Consider the following 11,911-nt stretch of genomic DNA (forward strand, 5'->3'; position numbering starts at 1 on the left):
TGCTCTCTAGATTGATCACCTGCCCAAGTTCTCCTATCAATTCTTGGTCCTCCTGACCTTTGAGGAGTTGCACTGTTCTTTGCTCTCAGCTTTTGGCAATTTGGTCGAGTGTGCCCTTGAAGTCCGCAATAATGGCACACATACATTCCTCTAGGACCTCTTTGTGGTCGTGGACGTGACTTGGCACGAGATTCAGACCTGCCCACAGACTGATTACGATGATTCAGCATCCGTTGGTCCACCACATTCTTCTTCTCCTCCACCTCGAGCTTCACACCAGTAGGGTCAGCTACAACTGGATCTTTGGCCTTTATAAACTTCACTTCTTTAGTGACATTTCCAGATGAACTACTTCCCCCGGTATATCCCAGTCCGGATTTGTCTGAAAAGCTCTTTTGAGATGATATAACATCATCTAGCTTCTTGGTGGTGACCCTCTCTATTTTAGCATTTGCTTGCACAACCTCATTCTCAAGAAATCTCACTTTAGTGTAAGCTTCGGACAGCTCACCATTCAGTGTTTCAATCTCGCATTTGGCCTCCCTATACCGGATTAGGAGACTTTTGTAGTCCTCCTCAGCCTTCTTCATTTTTCTCACAGCAGCCTTGGCCACCCTTGTGTATTCACCCGACTTCTCCAAGAGTGAGTTATAATTCTCTTGAAGAGTTGCTGTGCTTTCTTCTTCTTCAGCTTCTGATTCTTCAACAATTCCTAGTGAGTCATCATCACTATGTTCTCCAAGGTCTTGAACAAGCAAATTCAACTCATCCGAAGACTCAACATGAGCGATAGTCATGAAAGCTGAATAGTTCCCCTCTCCATCACAACTCTCTTCAGATTCTGAGTCAGACGAGTCTGAGTCACTCAAGGTCGTGGCAAACACTTTGCCTTTCGATTTCAAATAATTCGGACATTCCTTCTTAAAGTGTCCATGCCCGTTGCATTCAAAACAAGTGACACCTTGTGTGGATTGGGATTCTTTTCCATCTTTCCTTTTGAAATCCCTCTTCTCCCTTCCAGAATTTTGGAATTTTCTCTTATCATCAAATTTTCCATTGTTTTTGAATTTCAAAAACTTTCTGAAATTTTTAACAAGATAGGCTACATCTTTGTCAACCACATCTTCTCCCGATGAGCCTTGATCTTCCACCTTCTCATTAATGGTCTTTAGAGCAAGGGATTTACTCTTCCGTTGATTGGGCAGCGACATCTCATAAGTCTGTAGAGAACCAACCAGCTCCTGTACCTTGATGTCGTCAAGATCCTTGCTCTCTTCAATGGCTGTCACTTTAGCACGAAAACTTTCCGGCAGTGATCGAAGGATCTTCCTTACAATCCTTGAGTCCTCCGTTTTCTCCCCCAAGTTAAACTTACTGACAACCACCTCATTTAGCTTCCCATAGAAAGAGTCAAAAGACTCATCCTCACTCATTTTAAGCTCCTCAAACCGAGTGGTCAGCATTTGTAACTTGGTGTCTTTCACTTTCTTCGTGCCTTCATAAGTTGTTTCCAGAATCTCCCATGCATCTTTGGCAATGGTAATGTGAGAAATCCTGTGAAATTCATCTGGAGACACACCACAGAAAATAGCATTTAGTGCTTTACTGTTAGCATTAGATGCAGCAAGTGCTGCCTTATCCCATGTGGATTTAGCTGCCTCAGGTTTGGTCCAACCAATCTCAACAGCATCCCACACGGATTCATCAATAGAGCATAGAAAAGCTCTCATACGTACCTTCCAAAACGCATAATTACTTCCATCAAAATATGGAGGTGCATTAAGGGATTGAGACCTATCCATCTCGAAAAGGGAGTCAAGGATCACACAAATGGTAATGAAACCAAACAGCAGTGTACCCGCTCTGATACCAATTGAAAGTTCAAAAACGTGTACAAAAACACTTTTGAACGTTTAGACCCCCAAAAAATAACTTAACCAACTCAAGCAATATGTCAAACAACTAGTGTGCGGAAACTTAACACATGATATAATATGAAATTGGTAAAACAACTATCTAAGCCAAAACAAAATAAAACCACAGCAGATAATGTAAAGGCAGAGATAGAGAGGAAGGAAGATGCAAACACACAGATAACACCCGATGTGTTATCGAAGAGGAAACCGAAGACCTCGGCGAAAAACCTCTCCGCCGCCCTCCAAGCGGTAATCAATCCACTAGAAAATACAGTTGGGATACAAGGACAGCAATAGACCCTCCAAGCCTAATCTACCCAGTGCACCTAAGCCCTCTAAGCTTCTTGCTCCAACGAGGTTGCGCCGAACCTTTTTCTTTTCTAGCTTTCCGGATTCCGCTACTGCACCGTAGCATCAACCAATGAAGATTGGCTCCTTCCTAACTGCTTCCCAGAACTCCAAACGACTGTCTCACAGAGATGATGATGGTGAGAACCAGGTGTGGTATAATGCCTCTCAAGGATTTGACAATGGAGAGGAAGAGAGTGAGGGAATTTGATGAGACTCTAAGGTATAGATTGTGGGTGAAACAATCTTGTTTATCTTTAGGGTTTCTCTCTCAAAATTATCTCTGGAAGCTCTCTTTCAATCGTGGGTTAAAGGGGTATTTATACTGGAGTGGAGAGGAATGTGAAACGTCAGGTTTTTCCAAAACGGGGGTGGCTCGCGGCTTAACCTCGCGGCTTGACCAAGTCGCGAGATCCAGTCGCGAGTTAACCGTATGGCCAGTTGTCCTGTTTTGTCCTGTAGTGCTCCAGCTAGCATGACTGTTCATCTTCCAGCATGCTTGGCCCGTGTGCAGCTTCTGGCGGCTTGCAGCCGCGAGTCCACCCGCGAGTCCCAGCCGCGACACTCTGTTTTCTTGCACACTCTTGAGCAATCTTCACTCTATCTCACTCACTACCCTTACAACAAACCCACCTAAATACAGGGTTACTAAATGCTGAATTACAAGCAAATTTGGCACGGAATAAAGCCAATTAGATGGTTGAATAAATTCAACCTTACAATTTCTCTTCTTCTAGTATTGCTTTTGCCAGTACTACTGTTTTTGTTCTTCTTGCTTATAATGTTAAAATTGAGAACAATAATTAAACTGAATAAGCTAGTGAGAACTTAGACAAGGGTAAATTTATCGTAGGAGCACCCCCAAAGCAGGATAAGAAAGAAGCTAAAAACTCTAAGGCTAAGAAGGCTAACTCTTAAAAGCCTAAACAAAAGAAGCAGCAACTCTGTCATCATTGTGGAGTTGCCGGTCATACTCGACCAAATTGCTATAAGTGGTTAGCAACTCAACCAAGCAACGGCATGATAGCTTCGGGAAACTAGAATCAGCTTCAATCCTCTCTTGCATCTCTTAGAGATCTTCTCAAAGCCCTCATGTTCTTTTCGAACTTGAACAGTTTTAATTCATCCTCTTCACCACCAGTTCAAGGGTTTACTCAAAGGAAAGGTTCTTCCAAGGTGTGGAAGGAAAAGGGCTCCAAGTGATTCTGTCACTTTCTTCTCTCTCTTCTTGTTTTTGTTTTTGCATTACTTGTGTGTTTTGCTTTTATTTTGAGTTAGTCTAGTTTTATACTTTGCTTTGCTTAACATGTTTTTGTATGTTTATTTTTAGTTTTGTTTATTTTGTTTTTCATAAAAATAAAAATAAAAATTGAAAAAACAGAAAAATACAAAAACAGTGTATGTTTTGTGTACATTGGTACTTATGTACCTTGGATGGCCATTGAAACAAAGTTTTCTAAACTTTGTATCTTTTGTAACTTAGATGAGCATCTCTATGCACAACTAAGCAAGTGAGATTTTTGACTCGTGTTTATGATGAGTAAGATTAAGTAATCTCTTGTACGTAACACTCATATCACACTTTTTGATGGGAAGGACTAGAAAATCCTAAGAGAAAGGCATAAATAACCATCTCACCACTATTGCCCGCCAATCATGAATGACATTTGTGTGCTTCGGCATTGCAAAATTGGAATGTCAAATGCTTAACATAATTGGGTATTTCTTTTCTATCTCTTATATGCCTATGCATGGTTTGCTCAAAAGAAAAATATGCAAAGAAAAACAAAAAGCAAAAAGATCAAAATGCTTTTAAATATGATTGCAAGCATGTATTCTAGGAGATGTAGGAGTTATAGGATGTACCTCAAAGGCGATAGTCTCCATCAAATAGTTATGATTGTGCGTGAGTTAAAGCGATTTACTCATATCTCAAATTGTCATAACTAGTTAACACTTATGCAATCTTGCGATGGTTTTCACACACAACATGCAATATTCTTTGCTAATCTTGATACATTGCAAAATTGGAATGTCAAATGCTTAACATAATTGGGTATTTCTTTTCTATCTCTTATATGCCTATGCATGGTTTGCTCAATAGAAAAATATGCAAAGATAAACAAAAAGCAAAAAGATAAAAATGCTTTTAAATATGATTGCAAGCATGTATTCTAGGAGATTTAGGAGTTATAGGATGTACCTCGAAGGTGATAGCCCCCATCAAATAGTTATGATTGTGTGTGAGTTAAAGCGATTTACTCATATCTCAAATTGTCTTAACTAGTTAACACTTATGCAATCTTGTGATATTTTTCCCACACAACACGCAATATTCTTTGCTAATCTTGATACATGTGCAGGTTCAATGTGATTTGGCCATCACAAGGTTTACATGTGTTAATGTATGCTCACTAAACTTTCTTAACTTGTTTTTGAAATATAAAATTGGTTAAACTTGTTTAGTGTGTGTGTGTGTGTGTGTGTGTTTTGGGATCTATATACTTACATTTTTCTTGTTTGAGAGATGTTTTTGAGAGATTAAAATGTTGTTTGGATCCTTGGTTAAGTTGCATGCTTGATTGCATTCATATCTGTGTTTTTCCCTTCTCGAAAAATTGTTTTTAAGCAATCTCAACACCTCCTCGACACCTTTCGGCACCTGGCTTATCTATCGAGCTCTTCAACTGGTTTTTATCGCAATCTCGACACCTTTCGATAGCTAGGTGGATCGATCAACATATCTTTTGGATCCTCGATAGCTTCTCGATAGCTAGGTGGATCCATCGACCTTTTTTATAAATTTTTCTGTTGAATTGTTCCTTGATAGAACCTCGATAGCTGGCTCGATAGCTAGGACACGCGTTTAAACCTCGACAGCTCCTCGACACATCCCGATCAATCGAGCTTTAAAAGGTTCCTATTTAAGCACTATTCGCAATTTCTTTCTCAGTTTCCTCGATCTCTCTTGACATATTCGTCTCCTCTCCTCCCAAACACTCACTTCTCTCCCAAAACCTTCAAACCCACGTGATTTTCGGACTTTCCTTGCTTCAAATCACTTGGTATGATCTCTTTTTCTCTCATTCTTCATGCATTTAGATATAGGTTTTGGGTTTTTGAAATATTTTGGGGTTTTTCAAAATTGTTGAGCTTTTGTTGAAATTTTGGGATGGGTTTTAAAGATTTGATCTTAAAAACTTCATGCATTACATCTTATGAGCATTATAACAGTATTATCATGCATCTAGTTGTATGCAACTGATTGTGTGCTGGTAGGATTGGATTAGGCTAAGCATATGATGCTTTTTATATTGCATGTCACATGTTCATGCATTCAGGCATACGTTCTTTCTCTTCAATATATCTTGATATATTTGAATTGTTTTTGGGACTTCTCTGATTGTCTCTCTCTCTCTCCCTCTCTCTTCTGTTTGCATTAGTCTATGTCTGTGGCACCTAAACGCAAGTCTACTCCGTCCTAGAACCCTCTTCGTTCCAGGGCATCCACTTTGTCTGATCCTACTCCTTCATCTATTCGGTTCCATGATGAGGATGCCCAAAAGGCCTTCTCGGAGAACTTTTCTTGACAAGGCATTCATTCTGAATGCCAAGTCATCCTGGTGGACTTCGCCGACACTAACCTACCCACTATCATTCACAGTCAAGGTTGGGAGTCACTGTGTGACGTCCCGGTCACATGTCCATCCGTGCTTATCCAAGAGTTTTACTCTATCATGCATGAATTTGATTATTCAGTACCTCATTTCATCACTTGCGTTCGAGGTATGCACGTTGCTGTCACACCACAGATTGTTGCGAATGTGCTTCGTGTCCCTAGAGTAGAGTTTTTAGACTACCCCGATTGTGATCATCTGAAAACTGTGTCTAAAGACGAGCTTATATCTGCTTTTTCGGGCTTTGCAAAAGGCCCTCAATTTTTGAACATTGTTATGACTTTTGTCTTCACCCCCTCTTTCATTATAACTCTATCACAGAGCTTCGTGCTCGATTTTTGTTGTCCCTTCTTGAGCATCTTACTATATATTTTCTTTCTCACTTTATTCTTTATATCATAGATGTTACATAGGGATTCGGCGACTCGTGATAAGCTTATCTTTCCTTCGGTTATCAGGAAGATTTTACGCCACTTTTTTGTTCCCTCTCCAGTGTTCGACCACTTTAACATGTGTACCATAGACACCGCTATCATTAAACAGAGTGTGGCATAGTTTAGGTCGAGGTAGTTTGGGTCAACAACTTCTCTCACCCGTTCAACTCTGCTCCATCCACATTCGCTCCCTCATCTTCTACGAGCTATGTGACTCTCAAGGACATCATGGCATGGCTTTAGCAAATGGATGCTCGCCTTGATACACTCTCTACTGAAATGTATCATGTGAACATCTATGTCGGTCGTATTGCACAACGGTAGGTGGTCATAGGTGGTTTTGTTTCTAAGACTTCTCCTCCACCTACTCCAGATGCTTCTAAGGCTAAGGATGAGGATGATGATGATGATGATGGTGCTACTGCTTCTGAGGATGATGATTATGGAGATGCTAGCTCTTTCGGTACAGATGAGATGTCTACTTGACACTCTTACCCTTTGTCACTCGTGACAAAAAGGGGGAGTAGTTTTGGATATGAGAGTAGTCATACTTAGGGGAAGAGTTAGTATAGGACCATTTTGTTAGGGGGAGTATTGATATTTGAGGGATGTAGTGAGGATTACTTGTATCTTTTTCTTTTCTCTATTTTAGATACATTTATTCTTATACATGGGTCTTGTGACCATTATTGACATACATTATACTTATTTTCTTTATATGTTGATGTATGTTTCTTTCATCTACCATTACATGTGTTGTTTATTTTCTCTCTTTATGCATATGCTTTTTATTATTTGTATGCAATCTATTATTTATGTTTCATACAAAGATGCCTTGATGAGTTTTGTTTAAAATGTTTCAGAAATACAGGTTGTCAAAGTCTACTTGCCATAAACTCTCTTCTTGCAAAGTTTTTCAAGAGTTTGTGTTAGGATAGATTTTATTATATTCAACAAGTGAATTTGAGTTGAGTGATTTATGACTTCTTTCATATGTTCATTTGTTTGTTGTGGTTTTGTCACGGATTGCCAAAAGGGGAGATTGTTAGGACATATGTGTTTCACATGTTAGGAACATATGTCATTATTTTATGTAATTGGCGAATCCTTTGAGTAAACGCACTTTACTTGTATTTAGGTAGATCTAGGATGTGTTTAATACTTCAAGAAACCTTGTTTCAAAATCAAGTGTTAAAGCCATGCAAGTCTGTCCAAGATTCAAGCTAAGAAAGTGCCTATCATTAAAAGTGGAATGTCAAATGCTTAACATCATTGGGTATTTCGTTTCTATCTTTTATATGCCCATGCTTGGTTTGCTTAAAAGAAAAATATGCAAAGAAAAATAAAAAGCAAAAAGAATCAAAATGCTTTATATATGATTGCAAGCGTGTATTCTAGGAGATGTGGGAGTTATAGGATGTACCTCGAAAGTGATAGTCCCCAACAAACAGTTATGATTGTGTGTGAGTTAAAGTGATTTTCTCATATCTCAAATTGTCATAACATGTAGACACTTATGCAATCTTGTGATGTTTTTCACACATAACACGTAATTTTCTTTGCTACTTTTGATATATGTATAGGTACAATGTGATTTGGACATCACAAGGAATACATGTGTTAATGTATGCTCACTAAACTGTCTTAACTTATTTTTGAAATATAAAATTGGTTAGACTTGTTTAGTGTATGTGTGTGTGTTTTGGATCTATATGCTTGACAATTTTCTTATTGATAGATGATTTTGAGAGCTTAAAATGTTGTTTGGTTCTTTGGTTGTGTAGCATGCTTGATTGCATTCATGTCTATGTTTTTCTCTTCCTTAAATAACTATTTTTAAGCAATCTCGACAGCTGCTGGACACTTCTTGACAGCTAGGCTATCTATCGAGCCCTTTCAGCTTCTTTTTATCGCATTCTCGATAGTTTCTCAACAGCTACTCGATCCATCGAGAACGTTTCTGGATGCTCAATAGATTCTCGATCCATCGAGCCCCTTTTGCTGTGGACACCTCTCGAAAAATCCTCAACAGCACTTCAATAGCTAATTCACGCATTTTAAATCTCGACACCTCTCGATCCATCAAGATTTATGATTTTCTATATATACATTTTAGCGCAATTTTCTCTTATTCCTCCCCGATCTCACTCGACAGATCTTGTCTCTTCACCTCCCAAAACCTTTCTCTCTAACTCTAAACTTCATTCCCAAGTGATTTTTGGCCTAATTCTAGTTCTTCTTCATTGGTAAGGGTCCTGAATCCTTCATTCTTCATGCATTTCATGCATTAGACCTAGGTTTTTGGGTTTTTGAAATATTTTAGGGTTTTTCAAAATTGATGAAGTTTTGGTGAAATTTTTGTGTTGGGTTATGTTTAAATGATCCTAAATATTAATGCATTGCATCACATTTGCATTATAACTATATTTTCATGCATTGTAGATGTGTGCTATATATGTTGAACTGTTGTGTGCTGTTAGGTTTCGATTAGGCTAAGCCCATGATGTTTTTTAAGTATGGATGTCACCTGTTCATGCATACGTACCTTCAGTTATCTTTATATTGATATTGATATTGATATTGTTGGTTCTTTTCTGTGTGTTTCTTTCTCTCCTTTTTTCTTTTGTTAGCTGTGTTGAGGTACCTAAATGAAAATCCACTCTGTCCTAGAATCCTCTTCGTTCTGAGGGATCTTCTTCTTCAGACACCACTCCTTCTCACGTACGGTTCCATTATGGTAAAGCCCGTAAGGACTTTTTAGAGAACTTTTCTTGATGAGGCATTCATTCGGAATGCCAAGTCATTCTATTGAATTTTTTTGATACTAACCTTCCCACTGTCATCTACAGTCGGGGTTGGGAGTCACTGTGTGGTATCTCGGTCACTTGTCCTATGCACGGATTCGATACTTCTGAACCTCATTTTGTCACTCGCATTCAAGGTACGTGCATTGTAGTTACTCCAGATATTGTATCCGAGGTACTACATGTTCCTAGGGTAGCACAGCCTAACTACCCTATCTGTGATCGTCTGAGGACTATGTCCAAAGACGAACTCTCGTCTCTATTTTATAAGACACCCTCATCTTGGGGTGACCGTCAAAATACCCCTTGCTCAGGCTTTGCAAAAGGTTCGAGATTCCTTAACATGGTGATGACATTGATTCTTCATCCTTTGTCTCAGTATAACTCTATCACAGAGCCTCGTGCTCAATTTTTGTTATCCCTCTTAGAGGACATTTCTATTGACTTCCCTTCTCACTTTATTCTATCCCTTATAGATGTCTATAGGGATACGACGACTCGTGATAAACTCATTTTTCCTTCCGCTATCATGAGGCTTCTTTGCCATTTTTCTATCTCCTATCCCGAATCTCCTTATTTTATGGTTATGAGTGCCATAGACGCTGCTACCGTGAGACGGAACGAGGCCTAGCTTAGACCGAGGGGGCCTCGAACCGAGACAGTGACTCTCGAGGTCATCATGGCATAACTTGTGCGCATGGATGCTCGCCTTGACACACTTAGTGATGAGCTGTGTCAGGTGAACACCCATGGTGGTCATATTGCATGACGACAAGCTACTATGGGTGGTTTCACTGCTTATACCCCTCCATCTCCACTAGCTTCAAAGGATGAGAGTGATGATGGCTTTGGCAATGATGATGTTGATGAGGATGATGGTGCAAGCTCGCCTAGTGATGATGAGATGTCTACTTGATGTACTTACACTTTGTCACTTGTGACAAAAAGGGGGAATAGTTTTGATATGAGAGTAGTCATAGAAGATTTTTGTGATAAGGGGAGTGTTTATACTATGAGGGATGTGATGAGGTTTTTATGCATATTTCTTTTCTTTCTTTCACATTTACCTCATGTATATTGGTCTTGTGACCATTTGACATACATTGTACTTATATTTGGGTTTATATATATTGATATATGTTACTTACCTATCTTTACATGTGTTGTTTCTTTTCTCTCTTTATGCACATGCTTCTTACATTGTATGCAATTTTTTATTTCTGTTTCACACTAAGATGCCGTGATGAGTTTTGTTTAAAATGTTTCAGAAATACAGGTTGTCAAAGTCTTCTTGAAAAGTTTTTCAAGAGTTTGTGTTTGGATAGATTTTATTGTATTCAACAAGTGAGTATAAGTTGAGTGATTTATGACTTCTCTCATATGTTTATTTGTTTATTGTGGTTTTGTCACGGATTGCCAAAGGGGGAGATTGTTAGGACATATTTGATTCAATGTTAAGAACATATGTCAATATAGAATTGGCTAATCCTTTGACAAAACACACTTTACTTGTAATTAGGTAGATCTAGGATGTGTTTAATGCTTCAAGAAACAAGGTTTCAAGATCAAGTGCTAAAGCCATGCAAGTCTATCCAAGAAACAAGTGCAGAAGTGCTGGATTTTAAAGCTCGACAGCTAGCTCGATAGCTAGTATTTATCAAGGTTTAAAAATTTGCTGAAGCCTGATGCTCAACAGCTAGCTCAACAGATAAGCTATCTATCGAGGTTTATGAAAATCAAATTTTCAAAGTTGATTTCACTTCAATCCGTGAATACGTGTTTGGGCTTTCTTTTCTCACAACCCTAAACATATATAATGATTGTTTTAAGGGTCGTCACAGCTGATGCAACTGAATGCAAAAGTTTTTCACAAGCATATTGTGAACCAAAGACATATGCCCTAGTTCATCATTCTCTTCAAGAAGCTGCTATGTTTGTACACCGTAGGGTTTTGTAACCAAGGAGTTTCGTGATCTTCATTGTGTTGATGAACTGAAGAACTTTGCAACCAACATCTTTCTCAAGTTGGTGAGAAAGCTGCGTACTAGGATCCGCGCATCGAATTGGTTAGTCATGTACTGGGAGCTATGCATTGAAAAGGAGAGATTGTCACTACAAAACAAGTCCAATTAGGAATTGGGGTAAGGGTTCAACTGTAAGTTGGTATAAGGTACTAGGATTCCTTTACTTGTAACCGCTTGTTGTGATAATAGTGAATTCTCAGGAGCGATGACCTTAAAATCACTCGGTGGGGTTTTTGCCATGTAGGTTTTCCCTATTCGTAAACAAATCACCGTGTCAATTTATTTTCTGCTGCACTTTAACTTAGTTGGTGATTTGTTTGTGCTACCATACTTATTGCATGCAAATTGAATTAATTAATTAACTTGGCTAATTAATTGGTTAATTCATCACAAGGGGTCAATACATTCTTGGCCTATCGTGATGAACTAATTGCATAATTTTTATGAAAAGTTGCTATGACTACCAAACCCATGCAAACCTTAAACCATGTATCACCTAGTGAGCTATACATCATAACCTCATCTTGGCCTTTCTCTGTGTGGGGCATAGAGAATTGGAACGAGTACATTCTAGTTACAATTGACTATTTCACTAAATGGGTGGAGGCAGACTCCTAGTCCATATTGAAAGCCGTTTGGCTCGATTCATAGAAAACAACATCATTTGCCGGTTTGGAGTACCCAAGAAATCATCTTTAACAATGGTTC

The sequence above is a fragment of the Quercus robur genome, chromosome 1 (assembly GCF_932294415.1).
Source record: "Quercus robur chromosome 1, dhQueRobu3.1, whole genome shotgun sequence".
NCBI lineage: Eukaryota > Viridiplantae > Streptophyta > Magnoliopsida > Fagales > Fagaceae > Quercus > Quercus robur.